The sequence below is a fragment of the Chrysemys picta genome, chromosome 9, assembly GCF_011386835.1.
Source record: "Chrysemys picta bellii isolate R12L10 chromosome 9, ASM1138683v2, whole genome shotgun sequence".
Lineage (NCBI taxonomy): Eukaryota > Metazoa > Chordata > Testudines > Emydidae > Chrysemys > Chrysemys picta.
This window is the reverse complement of record NC_088799.1, coordinates 78,392,906-78,410,190: the sequence shown is the minus strand read 5'-3', so window position 1 is coordinate 78,410,190 and position 17,285 is coordinate 78,392,906. Positions and strand designations below refer to the sequence as shown.

Genomic DNA, 17,285 nt, shown 5'->3' with positions numbered 1-17,285 from the left:
GGCAAGGATGAGGCCCCATGTTCTGGGTGTCCTTAAACCTCTGACTGTTAGAAGCTGGGACTGGATGATAGGGGATGGATCGCTTGATAAACTGCCCTGTTCTGTCACTGCCTCTGAAGCATCTAGCACTGGGCAGTCAGAAGACAGGATACTGGCCTAAGTGGACCATTAGTCTGACCCACTATAGCCATTTTTATGTTCTATCATCTGTTCAGATAAGACAGTATTAAAATAATTAATGCAGCTCTTTGTTAGGATTACACTGGATAGCATGGAATTTTCTATGCCAAATAAAGGTTTCCTTTTTATTTTTCTTGGCAGCAATAGTTGTCTGTACAGTTCTTAAGATCTTCTGTTAAAGAAGTAACAGATTATTCTTCCTTCTCACTAACTTCTCTCCAATTCAGAAGAAGATGATGCTAAAAAAAGTAAATTTAAACAACTGGAGTAAGGGGTTCCTGGCCACACAGGAAACTAGGCAACTACTTCTTTGTCTGTTTAATCCCTTAAGCTGCAGATCTTTTCCCCTTTAGGAACTCTACTAGCTCTATGACATGGACTTTGTGTGGCAAGTCTTCTGACCAGCTGGGAATCAGGAGGCTTAGTTTAGTAATTATGGGAGGTGGAGGTGGGCAATCAGGATTGCTGGCTCAGCATGGTTGACAAAGCCTATATTTATTATTAGCAAAACAGAAAGTTACTTACTATGTGCGTCACCTGCTCAAATCCTCCTAGTGCCCCCCTCTGTTTCCACAAGTAAACCAAACCTTTAACACTTCCAAGTCTTTCTTCAAGTCTAGTGATTCCATATTTACCTCCCACCATCACAACAGACATCTCTTTTGGCTTTGTCACTCACCTACCAGCTAACTCTATGAAGTTTGGCAGGGTATGCAAGCACACTTGAAGTCGCATAGCACATTATTTATTATTTCTATTTCAATAATGTCTAGAGGTCCCATGCAGGATTAGGGCCCATTGTTCTACATGTGGAATATACATATAGACTTGGGTAAAATTTTCAGAAGTGCCCAAGTGACTTAGGAGCCTGTCTCATTTTCAGAAGTTACTCAGGCACTACATAGCCTAAGTTTAATTGAAAGTCAATGGGACTTGGGCTCCTAAATCTTTAACATGTTGTCAAAAATTTTACCCAGTGTCTAGACTAGAGAAAGTGGTTGTATTTAGGCTAGTCTTAGTTAATAAGATGCTAGTTAATCCTGACCTAAACTTGACCTTTTTCCTTGTGTAGGAGCTCTGGTTTAGCTGGTTATGTTCTAACCTAGGCTATATTTGGTCATCAGGAGCCTCGGCTACAACTTGACCTGCTAAAATCCAGCTACAAGGTGCTACCCAACATCTACTCAAGAAAAGGTCACGTTTAGGTTGAGATTAGCTAATACATGGTGTCAAGGCTGATTCCCCACTCTGGCACTTCTAGTGCAGAAGGTGGGGGCCCGCAAGGATTCTAAAAATTAATACTGGTCACTCCAGGCTTGTATTAAACTCCCAAGGTTACAGTTTCCCTCTGACCTTGGATGGGTAGATGCTGCCACCATCAAAATAGAAAAACCCCCTTTGAAACCAGAAAGGCACACTTGGGAATTCCTTCCTGTGAGGTACCCTCAAGCCCTTTCACCTCACCCTCTGGCGAAGATCTGAGAAAGAAAAACAAAGGAATTCAGCTGTTGCACCAGCTAATTAAACAACATAGGCACAAACCTCTTGGGACATCAAAAATCCAATCCTGTTCTTAAAAAAGGTAAATTTTATTAAAAACAAAAAGAAAGAAAATACGTCTGTAATTTAGGCTTTTGCTAGATTTAAAAAACCCACTTACAAAATTTAAACATCAAGAATAACCTTCTTGAGGTCCAGCTTAAAGGTTACAGGCAAAACAAAAAAGCATTTGGAGTTAGCACAGAGGAGTCCACAAGCCAAGAAATAAACAGAAATAAACCTAATTGTGTCTATCTAACAATCCTGATCTATTTACACATTTGGGAATTCCAAATAAGTAGTTCTAGGTATGATCTGATGATTTATGATCATACCTGGCTTAAAACTTCTCATAGCATAACTGCTCCCTGTTCCTCTCTTTCCCGGAGAACACAACAGACACAAAGGGTAAGTTTCCCCCCCCCCCTCATTTTAACAAGTTCTAGCCTTCCCATTGGCTCTTTTGGTCAGGTGCCCACTCCCTTTCCTTTACCTGGGGACTTTTTTAACTTTTTACAGGTAAAGCAAGCAGAGAACAGCCACCAAGAGGGACTTTATAGCTAATTGTCTGGCTGGTGTCCATAAAAGGGAGCTACCCCCTCCCTTCATTTATCACATGCCCCCCAAATCACATATGGTGCTGGCCAGCCTGGTTCAGGTTGGGTCCACACCAGCTAGGATTTCTTTCTGGAGGTTTAGGAAACAGAATTAACAAGATACATGCACCTCTAATTTCACTAATAATTACATGAAGAACTAAACAGTGCTTTTTACATTTCAAGGACTACAATGACTTAGAATGCAGGGATATTTTTACCCGGCTGATTCTGGGAAACCTTCCCGGGAGAGTGCATCAGCCATCCTGTTCAAGGCTCCTGAAATATGTTGTATTTCAAAATCAAAGTCTTGAAGAGCTAAACTTCACTGAAGAAGTTTTTTGTTAGTTTCTTTGACTGAGTGAAGCCACTGGGTGGGTATCCATAAAAGGGAGCTATCCCCTGGCCCCCCTTCATTTATCACACACGGTATCTAAAGCCAGTCTAAACATGGCTACTTTTCCCAGGCAAGACAAAGCCATGGTAAGACTCAGTTCCTTCTCTGAAGTGCGAATTTTAAAGCAAAACATAATAAATGGGTTTAATAAGCAATAGGAGGAAGAAGTGGGTGGAAAGATAAGGAGAACACCAAAAGATCATCTAGTTAGGCTGGCTGGCACACAAGTTACTCTTGCTCAGTTGGTGGAGCTATAACACTTTTAAACAGCCATTTACAGTTTTTTCATTTGCCAGCTTTGCCTTCCCCATTTTAGTTCCCATCAGGTGCCCTGGCACAATATGAGGGTGGGGGAGGGAATTGCTACACAAGATTTACATGATGCTTTACCACCGGAAAAGAGAGTTGAGAATTAAGTTCACATTCCACTATTGGGTTTAAACTCATTTCTCCTTCACAGATTCTAGTTTGTACTTTTCCATGTTGGTAAAGAGTGAGAGAGTCTAGCTGATACGCTGCAATGTTGACAATGAGTAATTCCTAATTAAACACATCAAAGATGGATGCAAACAGGCCAGGGGCATCTACTGTAGCATGTTTCAAAAACACCGAACAACCAGTAACTTATGCGAAACAAATGGCGTTTACCACTTATATAAACACGCTGCACATACAGTATGCGTGATATTTCTCAAATTGGCCCTCTCAGCTCACATTGGGGCAAGAAGTCTCTTCAGTACTTCTCTGTCCATCGCAATGATGATTTACCTGGACTCTTGTTATTCTTGAGCAGTGCTTATTGGAAAGAATGGGACATACTTCCCACATCTGTCTCACCACTGACCTGAACAACAAGATCTAACCTCCTAGCACTGTGTCATGGGGCTCTGCCCCAGAGCAGCCCACACACACATGCTGGTGTCTCACCTGCTGGTGCCCCCTTGGGACTGGGTGCAGGGTTATTAAGCCTTTCCCTTGGTCGCCTCCTCCTGTTGGTCTCCTATGGCCTAGTCCTCTTGCGAGGTCACTTAAAAATTCAGTCCCTTTCCAGGTTACTGAAAATCCCCAAATGAACAACAAGAATTAACAAGAAGTCCCAAGTTAACCCATAGAAAAGGCTGTCCACCTTCCTGAGCAACATTTCAGTTCCCTGTTCCTCTTGTGGAATATTGGCTCCAGGACTGCTTCTTTGGAGCCTGGGTAACTCAGGTAGTTATTACCTCCTCCCTTAAACCAGCTCACTCCGTGGAGTATGACATACTCTAGCCAGCTGCAGGGCTTTAGCCAGCTTCTCCCTCAGCTGGTCCCTTTTCTCCCAGTTATCCCTGAGACTCAGAGGGTTTAGCAGCCTTCTCCTGCAGGTGTCTGCATTGCTATTGAAGAAGTAGGCAGCAGATATGCTAGTCCTCATTTCCCAACCTGGCCCTGTGCCTCCCAGGTTTAAGGAAGAAAAGAGCTGGCCACCAAGGAGTCAAACAGAGAGAAGTCTGAGAGGAGGCCTGGCAGTTCATAACCCCCAGAGGCAGGTGGTCCTGGCAGAATTCTACATGGCTGGAGACAGATGGGGATGGGCCGGCTCTGGCCACCAGAGAGAAGAGGACTGGGAGGAATTCTATTTCCAATCAATATCAGGATCTCAATGTGGAAACTGTGGAAGATACCTCTCAAGCTGGTCCTAAGGAAGAGAGAGATGTATGGGACACACCTGTGGATGGCAGCTTGGCCCAACTTGTTAAAAAAAAGTCAAGCTTGCCCCACAAAGAGTTCTCCAACCACCCAAGGAAGACAGATGATCCTTGCTGGGGATTCAATACTAAGAAGATTTGAAAGAACATTTCACAAGGGACAGGGGAACAACAGGATAGTGTGTTGCCTTCCCAGAGATGAGACATCACTCTAAGACCGGATAGGCTTCTGAAGTCTACGGGAAAGAATCCACTGGGGATGATTCACATTGGCCCTCGTGACACTATGTTGCAGGATATCTCGCAGATAATAGATGAATTCAGGGAACTCAAAAGCATGCTGAAAAAGGAGAATGTCCAAGCTATCATCTCTGAGATCCTTCCTGTTCTGTGAGTGAAGGAAGACAGAAGATCCCGGAAGTGAATCACTGGCTAGGTAAGTGGTGGAGGGTGGAAGGTTTTGGTACAGCTTGGATGGCATCCACTTCCATAGAGAGGGAACTAACTTACTCAGGGATAGGCTTGCTAGAGTAGTTAGGAAGGCATTAAATTAATAACAAAAGGGAAGGGTAAAAAGAGGGAGGATATGAGAGCTTCTTTAGCACAAAATTGAGATATTGAAAACAAAATTAAAAAAGGACCCACAGGACACGAAGAGAAGAAATGATTTCATTGCCTAGACACCAATGCTAGGAGACTGGATACAAACAAGAGGAATTGGAATTGCTCATTTATGAGCACAAGTTCAATCTAGTTGGTATTAGTGAAACCTGGTGGGATGATTCACATGATTGGAATGTTAAAATCAATGGGTAGAACCTATTTAGGAAGGATTGAGTGAGCATAACTGGAAGATAAGTGGCACTACATCAAAAATGGCATTACCTGTTTCTGTGTCACTGATAACTTGGAAGAAAATTATCTTGAATGCTTATGGATCAATTTCTTAACAGATCAAGTACAAAATGGGGTATTAGTTGGTATCTTCTACAGACCATCAGAACAGGATGACTGGCTCTTTCTGCACCTATTTATAATGTGTAGGAAAAAAAGCTGCATGATCATGGGTGACTTCAATTTGAGTGGCAGATGGTGGAGGTCTTATGCTGCCAGAATTATAATGTCTTTGGAATTTCTAACTATTATAGATGACTATTTCCCAATTCAGAAAGTGTAGTATCCAACAAGGGGGAATTCTATATTAGACCTCATCTTGACAGATAAAGCAGAACTGATCACAGAACTAAAGGTTAATGGTAGCTCAGGCACAAGTGATCATGACTTGATCAGATTTATAATGTTCAAACAGAATGAAATCCAGACCAGTACTTGGTGCTTTAAAAGGGCCAATTTAACAAAGCTGAAAACAATTGAGCTAAATCAGCTGGGGGGAAGAATTTAATCAGAAAAATGGAATGACAATTGGGAATTGTTTAAGAACATTTTATTAGATGCCCCAAAAGCCACAACCCATAATCAAGAAAGAAGGCTGAATTGTTTAAAAAACTGATTTGGTTTACAGGGTAAGGGAGCTATAAAAAATGTAACAAATGGAAAAAAAAGGGAAAGTTGATAATAATGAATATAAATCAGAAGCTGGGAATTGTAAAACATTGTTAAGGGAAGCAAAAGGACATGAAGGAGAAAACTAAGGCCAGCAGAGCTACTTAAAAAAAAAAGTATATTAGCCTCCAGTGCTCCACTGCACTGTCTAGAACAGGGGTCAGCAACCTATGGCACGCGTGCCAAAGACAGCACGAGCCGATTTTTAATGGCAAGCTGCTGCCTGCCGGGGTCCCTGCGGGGGCAGGGGGCAGAAGCTTGGTCCTGCCAGCTCCCCTACCTCTTCCCGCAGTGTGCTGGGTTCCTGCCCCTCCTCCTCCTCTCCGTCCCTCCCTCCCTGCCGGCTGATCAGCTGATGGCCCTTGCGAGGGAGGAGGTGGGGGAGGAGCGGAGTCAGCATGCTCACTGCTCCTGGCAGAGGCAGAGAAGAAGCGGGGGCAGGGCCTTGGGGAAGGGGGGGTAGAAGTGGGGCATATCCCCTCCAGCCCCTGGCCGTGAGCAACCCACGACCCTAACCCACACCCGCAGCCGTCTTCCCTGACCCCCCCTCGCACACACACCCAGCCCTCTGCCTTGAGCCCTGCAGCCCCGCACACCCCCAGGTCCCTGCCATGAGCCCTGTACCCCCCTCACGCACTCACAGCCCTCTGCTTGACTCCTTCACCTCCTCCCCCCCCCCAACCCCAGACCGTGGACCAGGCAAGTGTTAAGTACTCTAAGGCACGGAATCAGGCAATGGAGATTAAATCAATAATTATGGGCAATGCCATCTCAGGTAACGAGATCCCCGGGGATGGATCTGGGTGCTATTCTGCCAAATTATGTGGGGACTGTCCATCCTAACAGTCCTGATGGTGTTGATACTTTACCGGCGATTCCAAAGTAAGCTGAAAACGCTAAAATTGTTATCCTTGACCTGGCGGATTAGGGAAACCTAGAGTCAAGAGGAGGGACTGAAGGGTCAGAATCCATTAGCTATGGATGTAAGATCTTAACTACAGTTTCTCCTGAGAACTTTTCATATAGGCCCGGAGTCCACAGCTTGGCTTGGGCTATGGGGGCTGGCTAACAGAGAACAATACATAGCTCAGAGGAAGCTGGGGTAAACAGATATCCTCGTGTGTTTCAAGTCAGTGAGCAGTATCAGCATAACCCCGAATGTAATTGGGCGTCCTTATCACGAGTTATAGACACATGAAGCGCTGAGAAAGGTCTCACGGTTACTCCCTAAAGCAGAGAGGAGATAGTGGTACAATACCACTCACATCCTAGACAAAGTTCGGGGTGAGGCCTAATATGATTGACATGAGTTATGACACCCTCCCCTCACAGATGTATGCCAGTCCTAGCCCATAGAAATGCAAGGGTAAGCTTGTGCAATTGTTAAGTACTAATTACTGCTTTTTCGCTTTAAATCTCTAGGAATGTACCTGTTGGTCAACCAAGAGAGCTGCTACCTCATTCCCTTGGACCCCAACATTAGGATTTAACTTATACCCTTTAATAGACATAGTTTGGGGGTAATTACCTGTGTGTCAGCAACATGTGAATTTGAGCCATGGGCGGAACCATTATATAATCTTGTAGACCATTGGCTTATTGTGCTTATCTTGTCTTGCTGTTAGAACCTACCCAGGGGTTTGGGAAAACCCATTCCTTTTCCTTCTCTCCGTCCAATGAGCACCATATATAATCTATTGTGACTAATTGTTTTGCAGTGTCTCTGAGCCTAATAAGCAAAGTGACACTCCGCCAGCACTGTGCGTAATAAACTCCTGCGCTTGACTCTGCACTGTGTGGATTATTGTTCCTTCAGATGGGGGCTTGTCCAGGATACAAGCTTGTGAACTGATTGAGGAACTGAGACTGAGATCCAAGAGAGGTGAGTATGTTTAATTTACCACCTCATTAGGCTAGGGTTAGAGGTCTCTCATCCCCTTTCAGACACATCTTGTTCCCACTTTTTAAATTTAAGTGCAAAGAAACCTGGACACGTGTAGTACAAGCAGAGGGGTTAATAAGGGTACCAATTGGGAGGGGAGATGTGGGAGAGGGTTATGTACTGTTTAAACTAAGGGGTGTGTTACGGAGGACTTGGACAAACCACCAGCAAGTGATTGACCATGAGTTAAGCCCAGGACTGGCTGTGTACGCAAGCGGTAGGCAGTGTAAACTGGTGGTCCCATTTCCTCATTGCACGTTACATTGCAAGCCCCCACCCCCAGGCATGTAACATACATACCTTTGAATAGCATAAGTCTCCAATAAAGCTGGCAATTGTGTGTAACTTAAGACCGCGGTATTCAAAGGAGAGACGTACATCCCCATTAAAGCTGTCAGGTGTAGAGATTGAGACCACAGAATTTAAAGGGGGAAACGTAAATCCCCATCAAGGCTAAACAACCGTGGAGATTGAGACTACGATGTTAAGGGGGGAAGACGCACATCCCCATCAAGGCTGACGGCTGTGAAGATTGAGATCATGGTGTCAAGGGGAAGATGTACATTTCCAACAAGGTCAGCAGCCAGGGTGATTAAAACCCATGGCATCAAAGGGGGAGATGAGAGTCAGCCCTCGAGAATATTTGGAGTATAAACATGTCAAAACTCGGCAAGCAGCAGTTAAAAAAGCAAACTATGTTGCAACCGGACCAGAGGAAGAATTGGTTAAAGGGTGGAGTGACCAAAAAGGTGACAAAACAGACAAAGCAGTAATAGTTATATTGGATATACTCAACATAAAAGAAAAGGAAAATACGACCTTAAAAGCTGAGAATAAGGCACTAAAAGAGAAACGCCCATGCCAGAATGACAACACTCCCTTTAAAATGTATAACTGTCAGGAAACTGGAAAAGATCCCAGAGCAGGAGAATCACAATCACTATGCCTGGGACATGCTACCAGATGGGGGGGAGGGGGATCTCACACCCGGCAGCCAGCTCACACTCGCCAGTCAGCCAGCTGCCAGCCAGCCAACTGCACCACTGATTAACTATCCGTGGGCAGATCTGGCAGATGAGCAAATGAGAGGAATCGGAACCCCCTCCATACACGTCCCTGCATGGGCCAGCACTTCAAAGGTCAAATCTGGCCACCCCCAGGGATAACGAGGGGGAGCCACAGGGGTTAATTGCCCCAGGGGAGCAAGTACAACATATGGCTCCAATTAGGACACAGCATAGAAAGATCAGAAATCTCAATGATCAGGGTCAGGCCTCAAATGGGTAGAAACATTACTAGCCTGACAAACCAAATTGGTGAGTGCCTAACTTGACAGAGAAGGGGATTAGCAGATACTATTGCAGGATGGTTTGGCGCAGGTAACTCTGAGGGCAACACTTATGCCATAGCACACCAAGCTGAAAGGAGGAGCCGACTTCAATCAAGGCTGGCAGATGCTATAATATCTAACGCCCGGGGAGGATTGGATACTAATAGGGCCAGTCGACTGATCCTGGACAGCTTAAAGGATCTGTCAAACTCTGTATCCACCTCCTTGGTTATAACAAAATACCTGGGTCAAGAATTCACCAGCCTGTTAATAAATGGTACCAAAATAAGGGAACTGGAGGAAAGTTGTTGGAGAGCAGGGAAAGCATTGGCCATCACCACACAAGGAATTGTAACCGATCTCCTGGATGGCCGGGTCCACCAAGCCCTTATGGAAGTGGTGGGACCCCATCTCCCCAGTACCCCTCTGTGGGAATGGGGAAATAGAGAATCAATGAGAGTCCAAAGACCGGCTTGGACAGGTCATAGCATAATCTTCAGCCTCCTAGTGCCTCTGAGTATCCCTCAATCTCAACGAGCTAGAATGGTGACTTCCCTGCCAGTATGGAGGAGGGGTCATGTTACTAAAATAGAAGGCATTGCATATTCCGAGGTCGCTGGGAAAGCGTTGTACCCTTGTGAATGTTGCACCCACTCTGATAAGGAAATTCTATGTATATGCCCAAATAATGTTCTAACAAATCTGTCTAGGTTCGAAGTGGCCGTCACTGAGAAACTGATGCACATGGAGCTGGTCCAGATGAACGGTACCTTCTGGTGTGTGACTACCCAGAACCACTCCATCGAGTTAAATGGAAAGCCCTGTCCCTCGACACATGCATCCGTGTGCACGATGGTTCCCCAAAGGGCAACCCTAACTGTTGACGGGACACGGCTCCACCGTACTCTGCCAATGACGGCTAACCTTACATGGGATCGGGAATGGCACTACGGCAGTAAGTATCTAGAGGAGGGTCTTCTGGCCCTGCAGGCGAAGATTGAGGAGTTGGTGGCCGAGGCCCAGAGTCACATTGGGGAAGGCCGTCTAAGGTACACTTGGATAGGGGAGACCGTGGACCAGGCCAGTGTAAAGTACTCTAAGGCACAGAATCAGGCAATGGAGGTTAAATCAATAATTATGGGCAATGCCATCTCAGGTAATGAGATCCCCTAGGGATGGATCTGGGTGCTATTCTGCCAAATTATGTGGGGACTGTCCATCCTGACATTCCTGATAGTGTTGATACTTTACCGGCGATTCCAAAGTAAACTGAAAATGCTAAAATTGTTATACTTGACCTGGCAGGTTAGGGAACCCTAGAGTCAAGAGGAGGGACTGAAGGGTCAGAATCCATTAGCTATGGATGTAAGATCTTAACTACAGTTTCTCCTGAGAACTTTTCATGTAGGCCCGGAGTCCACAGCTTGGCTTGGGCTATGGGGGCTGGCTAACAGAGAACAATACATAGCTCAGAGGAAGCTGGGGTAAACAAATAACCTTGTGTATTTCAAGTCAGTGAGCGGAGTCAGCATAACCCCGAATGTAATTGGGCATCCATATCGTGAGTTATAGACACATGAAGCGCTGAAAAGGCCTCACGGTTACTCCCTAAAGCAGGGAGGAGATAGTGGTACAATACCCCTCACATCCTAGACAAAGTTTGGGGAGAGGCCTAATATGATTGACATGAGTTATGACACCCTCCCCTCACAGATGTATGCCAGTCCTAGCCCATAGAAATGCAAGGGTAAGCTTGTGAAATTGTTAAGTACTAATTACTGCTTTTTCGCTTTAAATCTCTAGGAATGTACCTGTTGGTCAACCGAAAGAGCTGCTACCTCATTCCCCTGGACCCCAACATTAGGATTTAACCTATACCCTTTAATAGACATAGTTTGGGGGTAATTACCTGTGTGTCAGCAATATGTGAATTTGGGCCATGGGCGGAACCATTATATAATCTTTTAGACCATTGACCTATTGTGCTTATCTTGTCTTGCTGTTAGAACCTATCCAGGGGTTTGGGAAAACCCATTCCTTTCGCTTCTCTCCACCCAATGAGCACCATATATAATCTATTGTGACTAATTGTTTTGCAGTGTCTCTGAGCCTAATAAGCAAAGTGACACGCCGCCAGCACTGTGCGTAATAAACTCTACACCATGTGGATTATTGTTCCTTTACTCATGAAGTCATACACAGGCACCCTGGACAGTAGTAAGGAGCTGTTCAACTACAGGCTGAACAAGTGCAGAATGGTGGTAGAATGTGCATTTGGACGTTTAAAAGCGCACTGGCACAGTTTACTGACTCTGTTAGACCTCAGCGAAACCAATATTCCAATTGTTATTGCCACTTGCTGTGTGCTCCACAATATCTGTGAGAGTAAGGGAGAGATGTTTATGGCGGGGTCTCGCCGCTGATTATGTGCAGCCAGACACCAGGGCGATTAGAAGAGCACAGCATGGCGCGCTGTGCATCAGAGAAGCTTTGAAAACCAGTTTCATGACTGGCCAGGTTATGGTTTGACAGTTCTGTTTGTTTCTCCTTGATGAAAACCCGCCCCCTTGGTTCACTCTACTTCCCTGTAAGCCAACCACCCTCCCACCTTCGATCAAAACTTGCAGAGGCAATAAAGTCATTATTGTTTCAAAATTATGCATTCTTTATTAATTCATCACATAAATAGGGGGATAACTGCCCAGGCAGCCCGGGAGGGGTTGGGGAGGAGGGAAGCACTGGGTGGGGTGGTGGATGAGGGGAGGAGGGAAGGACAAGGCCATACTGCACTTCAAAACTTATTGAATGCCAGCCTTCTGTTGCTTGGGCAGTCCTCTGGGGTGGAGTGGTTGGGCGTCTGGGTGAGGAGGCTATGGAACTTGGGGAGGAGGACGGGCGGTTACATAGGGGCAACAGCGACGGTCTGTGCTCCTGCTGACTTTCCTGCAGCTCCACCAGATGCCAGAGCATATCAGTTTGATCCCCCAGTAGCCTCGGCATTGCATCCTGCCTCCGATTATCGCGTTGCCACCACCTCTCTTCTTGCTCCCGCCACCTCTCTTCTCATTCGTCCCTCCTGTCCTTGCGTTCATTTTCTGCTTTCCTGGACTCTGACATTGTTTGCCTCCACGCATTCTGCTGAGCTCTTTCAGTGCTGGAGGACTGCATGAGCTCAGAGAACATTTCATGGTGAGTGAATTTTTTTCGCCTTCTTATCTGTGCTAGCCTCTGGGACGGAGAAGATAGGGGTAGCGTTGAAACATTTGCAGCCATGGGAGGAAAAAAAAGGAGCGTAGTATTTAAAAAGACACATTTTAGAGAACAATGGGTAGACTCTTTCACTGTGAACCAAGCTGTTAACATTACATAGCACATGCGCTTTCGGTACAAGGTCGCATTTTGCCTCTTATATTGAGGGCCTGCCGGTTTGGTGTGAGAGATCACACACACAGGGCCGGGCAACAGAATTCGGCTTGCAGGCAGCCATGGATTTCCGCTCCATCCCCAGACACGTTAACAGACTTTTCCAGTAGCTGTACTGGCCGTGAATGCCAGGGCAAATTAATCATTAAACATGCTTGCTTTTAAACCATGCATTATATTTACAAAGGTACACTCACCAGAGGTGCCTTCTCCGGCTTCATGGTCCATGAGCCCACCTTGGGAGGGTTGGGAGGGTATAGGCTACAGGGTGATAAACAGTTCCTGGCTGTCAGGGAGAATGGTTTCTCTGCTTGCGTGCTGTGCGCTATCTTCATCCTCCTCCACCTCCTCATCTTCCTTGTCCGCAAAATCCTCATCCCTGTTGCATGAGACTCCCCCCTTGCAGGTGTCCACAGACAGGGGTGGGGTTGTGGTAGGGGCCCCCCCTAGAATTGCATGCAGCTCATCATAGAAGCGGCATGTCTGGGGCTCTGACCATTTGCCTCTTTGGTTTTTTGGTAGGCTTGCCTGAGTTCCTTAATTTTCACGCCGCACTGCTGTGGGTCCCTGTTGTAGCCTCTGTCCATCATGCCCTTGGAGATTTTTTCAAATATTTTGGCATTTTGTCTTTTGGAACGGAGTTCTGATAGCATGGATTCGTCTCTCCAAACAGCGATCAGATCCAGTACCTCCCGTTCGGTCCATGCTGGAACTCTTTTGCAATTCTGGGACTGCATGGTCACCTGTGCTGATGAGCTCTGCGTGGTCACCTGTGCTGATCAGCTCGCCACGCTTGTCAAACAGGAAATGAAATTCAAAAGTTCCTGGGGCTTTTCCTGTCTACCTGACCAGTGCATCTGAGTTGAGAGTGCTGTCCAGAGCGGTCACAATGGAGCATTCTGGGATAGCTCCTGGAGGCCAATACCATCGAATTGCATCCAAACTACCCCAAATTCGACCCGGCGATGTCAATTTCAGTGCTAATCCCCTCGTCGGGGAGGAGTACAGAAATTGATTTTAAGAGCCCTTTAAGTCGACAAAAATGGCTTCATCGTGTGGATGGGTGTAGGGTTAAATCGATCTAACGCTGCTAAATTCGACCTACACTCGTACTGTAGAACAGGGCTAAGTGCTATGTAAGTTGTAATCACATCCTCCCCCCTCCCCAGAAGAAGATGCCTATAGTCATTTTCTGGACAAGATGTACACATATTGTTTTTCTAATCTTCTTTCACAAATCTGTTTCCCCTAAATCATTTTTGATATTTTCTTTTTAATTCCCTCCAAATTGCCTTTTTATCTCATTGAGATCTCATCAGAATATCTGTTTTTTCCCAAAGAATTTGCCAGCAGTGGGAGAAAACAGTTATAAATATACTTTTAATGTATTGTCCACTGCTTATTTGGAAAATCTATCTAGCATGTGGGTTCATTTTAATAGAAAATTCAGCGTTGTCCAGTTATGTAAAACTGGACAGTGGCTCATTGCTGGGAAAAGAATAATGAGCAACTAGTGAAACACAGAGCACGTATATTCCTTGGAAATAGCCAAAGAGGTCCTGGAAACGACATGACCTTCTGTGCACAGTAGGTGCTTGCAAAATAGCAGAATGAGTTTCAGTTGCATAGTTCTGAGAGACGGACAGTGCATAGGAAATAAATGATCTATTCAGCTGCTGTTGGCGTTTCATGTAAATTGTGCATGCAGCTTTGGAAATGTGGGTTATATTTGTAAATGTATTAGTATTTAACAAGCAGTAAATAGTTTTCCTTACCTGGGACTGCACCTTGACACGGTGGGAAGGACTGCAAATTCCAATGAGCCCAAGAGCTATGCTGGCAGGAGTTTAACAACTGTTAGGGCCACCCCAGCTGGACAGGTCAAAGGGTGGGGACCAACAAAAAGCGGTCCATTGCTAGGGTAGACCAGACTTCTTAGCTCCAGTAGGCATTTGATCTAGAAGAAGGCATAATCCGTATTCAAACTGGGGCTATCTGGCCTGCTAGCCAGTCATGGCCCATGGACCAAGCGCTTTCTGCTTCATTTTCCAGTGGTGTTAGCAAGCAAGCTTCAGCACTGCTGCACAGCCCAGGCAGTGCTTTGGCTGTTGATGGGTTCTGCATGTGATTGTCTCAATTGTTTCACCTGCACATCGCAAAGTGCTCCATCGTTGTTTGTCAGCCCACCCATTGCAGCCTTTTGCATCAGTGGACAAAATGGCCAACAAAAAGGAGAGTGTGAGACTAGTCATGCACATCCTAGCAGAGGAGACATGCGGGGGCGGGGGGTGAGTAGGTCAAGTGCCTCCCCCCAGATTGGCCTGCTGGGGGTGGGGAGGGAGGAGAGCTCTGTCCTTCTCTTCCTGCACCTCCCTACCCCAGCACATTTGGCCACTCTCCCTGGCAGCTGGGCGGGGAGCGGGATGGAGCCACTTCTGCCTGACAGAGCCTCGCTGGGAGGCAGCGGCGGCCTCCTCCCCTCCCCAGCGTGCTCACTCCTATCCCCGGCAGCAGGGCCCAGGCAGGGAGGAGCCACTGCTGCCTCCCAGCCAGGCTCTCTCAGGCAGGAGCAGCTCCGCCCCACTCCCCGCCCTGCTGCAAGGCAGAGCAGCCAAGCATGTGGAGGGAGGCTCAGGGAGAGAAGGACCGAGAGCTCCCCCACAGGTAACATGGGGTGGGGAGAGCGCAGCAGCCCTGAGCTGGGTGCAGGGTAGGTTGGGGGTGTCAATGGGCAGAGGAGACACATGGGGAGGTCACGTGCCCTCCCCTTTAGATTGTCATCCCCTCCTGTACAGGGAGGCACAAGTCATCTATCCCAGTACCATTTTAAACAACTCTGTGCAGGTCTACAGTCCTTACTCCTTGCTATCTCTTCACTTGTTCCATTCTTTGAAAGTCCTAAAGTGATGGGCAAGTGGTGATGGCAGAGGATGCTGCGGGGTGTCCTACTCACAAATCTGCACACAGAAGGTGTGAGAGTGATGGTCATTCATTGCTGACTCGAAGCAATATCAGTGTCCGTATCTTCTCATGTGACAGAACAGCCTTCTTTAGGGATAGCGCTGCTTTCCTTAATCCAGGGAAGAGTGAGAAGAGGATCCCTAGATATCGCTCACTCCATTATCTACTTGCTAGTAGGCCAGGACTAGCTGGCCATCCAACTGTGTAGTAAAAAGCAACATCATACACAAAGAATACTGAACTTTGCACCCAGGGAATGTCAAAGAAAAATTCTACAAAGACTTCAACCCCACCATAAAGACAGCTCATCACTGTGACAAATTAATTCTCCTAGGAGACTAACACCACAGTTGGCTGCACTCACAAAGCTTGGCCTAAAGTAATTAGTAAACATGGTGTCAGGAAAGAGAACTCAAATGGCATACTGATCCTCACAAAGTGCATGGAGAGCCAGCTAGTCATCACAAACACAATATTCCACCCAGCAATGAAGAGCAAAACAACTTGGATGCATCCCCATTCTGGTCATTGGCATTTGACTATGTCATTGTCCACCAACGTGATTGGGTACCTAAAGGAATAAATGAACACCTGGGACATCAACATCACCCATGCAATGCAGGGAGCATGCATGTGGTCTGAGCATTGGCTTGTGAGATGTAAAATGACACTGATCCTCCAATTAAAACAGCACTGATGTCCTCAGTCTCCAGCATCCAAGCTAAATGTGCACGTGCTGAAGACTGAACTCATGTGCACAAGGCTTGTTAAAAAAGTGAAGTTCATGACACTTTCTCAGTTGGACATAATAAAGTCTGACTCTGCCTAGTCATTTTTAAAGGAAACAGCGTTTGATGCATCTAAAGAAGTCCTCAGTTTTGTAAAGAGGAAGCAGCAGGCCTGGTTTGATGAAAATGATGTTGAGAAAAAGCAATTCCTGAGATCCATGCATGCTCTTCACACATTATGGATAAACAATAAAAACTCATCTACTAAAAAGATGGCTTATTCACATATAAAATATAATGTGCAAGCAAAGTTTTGCCACATGAAGGATAGCTGGTGAAAAATGAAAGCTGGCAGCTTGAATCAGCAGCAGACCAAAAAGACTCCAAACAGTTTTTTAATTAATTGAACATTGTGTATGACCTGCAACCTAATGGTACCAGCCCTGCCTGGAATGCAGATGAGTCATTACTGCTGTCTCATTGTGGACAAATTCTGAAAAGATGGGCTGAACATTGTAAGGCTTGGTCTACACTAACCCCCCAAATCGAACTAAGGTACGCAACTTCAGCTACGTGAATAACGTAGCTGAAGTTCGAAGTACCTTAGTTCGATCTTACCTCGGTCCACACGCAGCAGGCAGGCTCCCCCGTCGACTCCGTGGTACTCCTCTCGCCGCGCTGGAGTACCGCAGTCGACGGCGAGCACTTCCGGGTTCGACTTATCGCGTCCAGACAAGACGCGATAAGTCGAACCCAGAAGTTCGATTGCCAGCCGCCGAACTAGCGGCTGGGTATAGACGTACCCTAAGAAGGTTCTGAACTTCCCTTCCATCATGTCAGCATCAGCACATGATCTTGAACAACTTCCAATTCAAGACCAACTCTCAATTCTGCTGAGCATATTTGAAGTATGGAAAGCTGTTAAGCAAATGTCCAATGGC

The 17,285-nt window shown here is 46.2% G+C and overlaps 2 long non-coding RNA genes across 4 annotated transcripts in view; one reads left to right on the top strand and one right to left on the bottom strand.

Annotated features, from left to right (window-relative positions):
• Positions 1–17,285, bottom strand: part of LOC122173996 (uncharacterized) — a 221,944-nt gene that overhangs the window by 53,663 nt on the left and 150,996 nt on the right. The gene's annotated exons all lie outside the window — the stretch shown is intronic.
• Positions 7,326–11,857, top strand: LOC101945612 (uncharacterized). Its single transcript, XR_255013.4, has 3 exons — positions 7,326–7,842; positions 9,943–10,187; positions 11,036–11,857. It is a non-coding gene; the product is annotated as an uncharacterized LOC101945612 (long non-coding RNA).